Here is a 5936-nt window from a genome sequence, read left to right as displayed (position 1 = left end):
CAAGCATTTCCCTGGGGACACAGCCAAGAGGCGACTAGTGCGTCCCATAAGGAGGGACTTGGAAGCCCCACATGGACACTTGTCAGTCCAGCCTGGCTTCCCCAAAGCCACCCCATGTCTGCTTCTCAGTGTGCTCAGCCTTCCTTTTGGACCACAGGAACTATCGTGGGCTCTGTACTTCAATGGAGAATTCGTCTTCTCTGCATCCCAAACCCAGGAGACGGTCAGAATTCCATGTTCCAAGCCTGAATCCTCGCCAGAGCATGCCACTATCACCTTTATCCCATCGTAAAGGTAAAATGTCTAAAGTTGGCCTGCAGCACTGTGATGCCTGCCTATGTGTCTTTTTGTTCATTAATTCCTCCATTCATTAATTCATTAATTCATCATTCATCATTCACTCATCTTTAGGTAAGAGAAGGGGCCACCTGCCGTGCATGATGGCTGGGCTTAAAGGCTCAACAGAAGAAAGGCTCTTTTAAAACCATGTGATTGTGAGATGGGTCATGGGTAAAGGCTCTTACTACCAACTCTGATGATCTGAATTTCATCTGTGGGACCCACGTAGTGGAAGGAGTAAACTAATTCTTCCAAGTTGTCTTCTGAGCTCCACAGGCATTTGTGTGTGTGTGTGTGTGTGTGTGCTTGTGTGTGCTTGTGTGTGCATGTGTGTGTATGTGTGTGTATTTGGGTATGTGTGTGCCTGTGTGTATATGTGTGTATGTGTGTATGTGTGTGCCTGTGTGTGGTATGGTGTGTGTATGTGTGTGTATGTGTGTGTGCATGTGCATGTGTATGTGTGTATGTATGTGTGTGGTATGGTATGTATGTATGTGTGTATTTGTGTATGTGTGTATTTGTGTATGTGTGTGTATATATGTGTGTATGTGCATGTGTATGTGTATATTTGTATATGAATGTATGTGTACATGTGTGTATGTATGTGTGCATGTGTGCACGTGTATGTATGTGTGTGTGCCTGTGTTTATTTGTATGTGTGTGCCTGAGTGTGTATATGTATGTGTGCATGTGTATGTGTGTATGTATGGGTGTGGTATGGTGTGAATGTATGTGTGTATGTGTGTATTATGTATGTGTGTGCACATACAGAAGATTAACAAATGTGATAAAATATTTTCCAGTTTTAAACCAAGAGCTTGAATAACAGGTGGTGCCTGGTTTTCCCATCACAGGCGCCGCTGTGAGCAATCTCCACGAACACCTTCCTCTGTTCCACACTCACATTCGTAGCTGAGCAGGTGCACAGGGAACACAGCCAGACTAGGATCTCCAGTGCACCAATGCTCAGAACATCCCTGTCCCAACCAGGTCAGTGGCTCTCTAACAGTCCTCTTCCTGCTCTCTCCCCACCCTGCTTCTGCTTTCACAGCCCGACGTGCCCTACCGCTGCTCAGAGAGCCATTGGCTGCTCCCCACCCTTCTCCTGTTCCCCTGCCTCGGGGCCTCTGCACCATGTGCTTTCTGTGCCCCAAACCCACCTGGCTCCTGCCCGGCTCCTCTGTTTCATTAGGTGCCTTCATTCTCTCAAGGTGTATTCACATGTCCCTGGTTAATTACCTGCCATTTCCTCCTACCCGAACCTGGGCTTGCTTCTGTATCTCTCTGCGGTGATGGCTGTTCCTGGTTGTCAACTTGACTACATCTGGAATTAACTAAAACTCGAGCGGCTGGGCACACCTGTGGGGGATTTGTTTTTTCTTAATTAAATCGTGTGAGGTAGGAAGACCCACTTCTAACCTGGATCTTTTGGGGTGGGAAGATCTACCTCTTATCTATACCACACCTATGCTGGCAGCCCATATAAAGGACACAGAAGAAGGAAACTGGCTCTCTCTTTGCCTGCTTGCTCTTGCCCTCACTGACAAGCCCCCTCCTTCATGGGCCTTAGAACCTCCTTCTTGGGGATTACGGTGTGTACTGAAGACAGCTGAGAAATCCAGCCAGCCTTGTAGATTGAATAAGTACCAGGTTTTTGGACCTTCCCTTGCTACCAACCATGCTGGACTGTCTTTAAGCTGCTCTAATACACACCCACCCACCCCCAACACCCATTCTGTAAGCTCTCTTCCTCTTAGAGCAGTGGCTCTCAACCTTCGTAATGCTGAGACCCTCTAATACAGTTCCTCATGTAGTGGTGACCCCCCCACCCATAAAATTATCTCGTTGCTACCTCATCACTGTAATTTGCTACCATTATGAATCCTAAATGAAAATATCTGATACGTAATTCCTGTCACCAAAGGGGGTGTGCATGACCCATAGGTTGAGAACCACTGCTCTAGAGACCCCTGACTGATACATACCTGACTCACTGGCCGTGACCACATAGGAGATACATGAGGACAGTGGATGCGTTTCCTAGTCTGTAACAGGCATGGCCAGCAGAGAAGAGTCGCAGACCTGTTGCAGAGCAATGACCTCAGAACGGACACAGCCCATCCTGGAGAGAGGTCTATGAAAGTTCCTGTGACTTGCGATCCCCAGAGAAGCAGAAACAGCTGCTGGAGAAACTGAGCTGCACATAAGCTGTGCTGGGAGCCCCAGGATGCAGCTCTTGTGAGCGTCTCCCCTACCTGAGCAGCCTTTGAGTCACCTGTGTTCCCCCACGGAACCCCAATAAACCTATTGCTTGGCTGAGTTGGGGTTTAGTGGAATCTTTGGTTGGCCTGTCCTGTTCCAGGTCTGGAGGAAGACATGGGTGCTGTGTCTCTCCATGCTCAGGCCCTTCTGGATGCTCCGTGTCCACAGAGTACAGAGGGGCTGGAAGCCCAGGGACAAGTCAGGGCTTTAGTTACAAGACTGAAGGCTCTTGAATTGCACATTAAGAATTAGAATTTTCGGGGTTGGGGATTTAGCTCAGTGGTAGAGCGCTTGCCTAGCAAGCGCGAGGCCCTGGGTTCGGTTCCCAGCTCCGTAAAAAGAAAAAAAAAAGAATTAGAATTTTCAGGCTCAGTGGTTAGGAACACTGGCTGCTCTTCCAGAGGTCCTGAGTTCAATTCCCAGCAAACACATGGTGGCTCACAACCATCTGTAATGGGGATCTGATGCCCTCTTCTGGTGTGTCTGAAGACAGCGACAGTATACTCACATACGTAAAATAAATAAATCTTAAAAAAAAAAAAAGAATTAGGATTTTCATCCTAAGGGCCCCGGAGACACAGCTGGTTGCACACAAGAGGTAGGCTTGGGTACAGCAGGGCTCTAGAGCCATTTCTCCATGCTTCCAAGAAGAATAGAGAGCAAGCCCAGTACAGAGGAGCATGAAGGGCAGATCACAGTGGGGATCTAGAGAGGGTGATGGGGTCTGCCTGGGGCAGGAGCAGCAGACAAGCATCCTCTAAGGCAGCCAAGGTCATCTTCAGAGGGAGGAGAACTCCCCCAGTTCCCAGGCCCACTCGAAGTCCCAGCCAGCTCCTCATGGGCCCAGCCTGGTCCCCACTCAATTAGCCAGAGTCTCAGAAAACGGTGATTCCTGTACCCGTCTTCCTCGCCGCATTCTTCTTGTGTTAAATTTTTTATGATATGTTTTTTGACAGTGAGAGCCCCTCGGATGCTCGCCGCTGCCCGTGCTTTCTGTGGCGACAGCTGTGGCGCCGCCAAATGAAACCAAACACATCGCACAGCAGTAAATTCTTCTCTCTTCAGGGTGGTTAATTATTCTAATTACTTTTATTATCTTTTATCTTCTAAGATCCTAAATTGCTTATTTCTGCCTCTCCCGCCAAAGGCGACCACAGATCTTTATTGGCGCGCGTGGCGTGCGGAGCGTGCAACTTCCTGGTAAAATTTAAAGGAACTTTGATTTATAGCCGACTTCGCCTTGTGATTTTAATTGAGCTAACTGGAGGGAACAATGTTATATGAAATGTATTGACTGACTGCAGCACCCACACACAGAGAGAATGCACACAGACACACAGAGACAGATGCACAGACACAGACGTTCATACAAACACACACACACACATACACACACACACATGCAGATAGGCATGCAGACACAGACACACATAGACACACACACATGCAGATAGGCATGCAGACACAGACACACATAGACACACACAGAAACACAAATACAGACATAGACAAACAGACAGACCAACATGCAGACATCGACACACATAGACACACACACAGAAACACAAATACAGACATAGACACACAGACAGACCAACGTGCAGACACAACACACAGAGAGGCATACAGACGTGTACAGACATACAGACACACATAGACACACAGATATGCACATCCAGATCCAGACAGACATACAAATACATACACACAGACTTAGAGATGTAGACATACAGACACACAGACACACAGACAAGAATGCACAGACATACACAGAGATACAGCTCACAGACATATTAGATACACACAGACATATAGATGCAGACGGACAGACGGACACACTCACTGCAGATCTGACAGCTGCTTCCTTTCCTTTTGTGTGTTTCTTTCTCTTGTCTTCTGCATTCTTTGTACGGTGTGGAAAAAAACCATTTCTCTCCCGCAATTCTTAGCTCAGGAGAGAAGAATTACAGGCCTGGCCAGCTGTCAGACTCTCCCCAGGAAGCAGGGAGAGGTGATTTGGTTGGAAATAAATCCATTCTTGGTTAACACTCTAAAGCTGAGGGGAATAATCACCAGGCGTCTGGGCCTGGGGACATTTCAGGCTGGGGACTTGGGTGACAGCTCTAGCAGCCAGAGATGGACGATGGGTCACAGACTGAGCAGGGGTAGGGTTGGGGGATGGGGACCGAGGGGTTGGGGACCTATGAGCCATGTCACCAAGGAGGAGGAGGAGGACCCACAGCCAAGAGCTCAGCTGGGTATGGTGGTTTCCGGTCACAGCGGATCGAGGCCATAGTCCCGTCACCACAGACTGGACACAACATTTAGAATTCAGACAGCCAACCAGAAAGAATAGTTCTGTGCGCAACCCTCTCAGGGATCCATCCTGCAGCCGGTGACTAGAGGCATTCAAACCCAGGTTGGCTTTGCCAGGCTGTGGCTTGTGACCCTACGACCTCTCTGGGTCTTATCCGCCTTCCTCCTCAGGTGATCAAGGTGTTCTGTTCTTGGACTGCTGCACGAACAGGGGAGATGGACGTAGCTGTTGGATGCTGTGGGCACCCCTGTTCCACAAAGAAATGGAGACTCGATCTCACCAAACCATCTGCCCAGTGCCACACAGGCTTGCGCATGAAGAAGGTGGCATCATCCCACAGCTTCTTCTGACCCCGTCTATAGTCTTAGGCTGGGGACCTGGGAAGGGGTGGCCCGGAAGACAGTCATGAAGAGGAATGAGAGGCCTGCCATCCTGTGGGGATGGGGTAGTATCAGGGTTGGACAGGCACCTGTCAGGATGAGTGTGATCTTGAAGGTAGAGTTAGCTTTGAGTTTCAGTGAGACCTTAGGTTGGATGCCCATCCTGAGCCCTGTGCCGGAGGCTACTTTACCTCTAGACCCTGCTCTGCTCACTGTCCCTGTCTTGCTGCCTCTTGCCCTGTAGCTCAGGTAGCTGGAGCAGCTTGTGTGACAGCATTTGTCCTGGGAACCTGTGGGCCAAGGAGAGACAGATGGGTCCCCCAAGTGTATTGGTCTGACCTGACTCACTGGTGTCTCCAGAAGGAAATACCATCAGTTTATCCGCTGAAAGTCAGAAGAGGCAAGCAGAGTGGAGGCTGAGGGCCAGGTCATGGTCTTAACATGCAAGGGACAAAGGATCAGGGGCATCTGTAAAAGGACCTTCCTCACAGCTAGTGTGTGTGCACATGTATGTGCATGTTTGTACGTGTGCAAGTATGTGTATATATGTGTATGCATGTGTGCACATATGTGTGTGCCTGTATGTGTATATATGTATTGTGCATGTATGTGTATGTGTGTACTTATGTGTGATATGT

General features: G+C 48.9%; 1 long non-coding RNA gene across 1 annotated transcript in view; it reads left to right on the top strand.

Moving 5' to 3' along the window:
• The window catches only part of LOC148002377 (uncharacterized), a 14362-nt gene extending 13033 nt beyond the window's left edge, over positions 1 to 1329 (top strand). The window contains exons 2-3 of the long non-coding RNA XR_015634979.1: positions 158 to 294; positions 1194 to 1329. This is a non-coding gene — a long non-coding RNA (uncharacterized LOC148002377). The remainder of the gene's footprint in view (positions 1 to 157; positions 295 to 1193) is intronic.
• The last annotated feature ends 4607 nt before the right edge of the window (positions 1330 to 5936 follow it).

The sequence above is a fragment of the Rattus norvegicus genome, chromosome 12 (assembly GCF_021556685.1).
Source record: "Rattus norvegicus strain SHRSP/BbbUtx chromosome 12, alternate assembly SHRSP_T2T, whole genome shotgun sequence".
In the NCBI taxonomy this organism is placed as follows: Eukaryota; Metazoa; Chordata; class Mammalia; order Rodentia; family Muridae; genus Rattus; species Rattus norvegicus.
The sequence above is the reverse complement of the archived record's forward strand: the minus strand, read 5'-3'. Positions and strand labels throughout refer to the sequence as shown.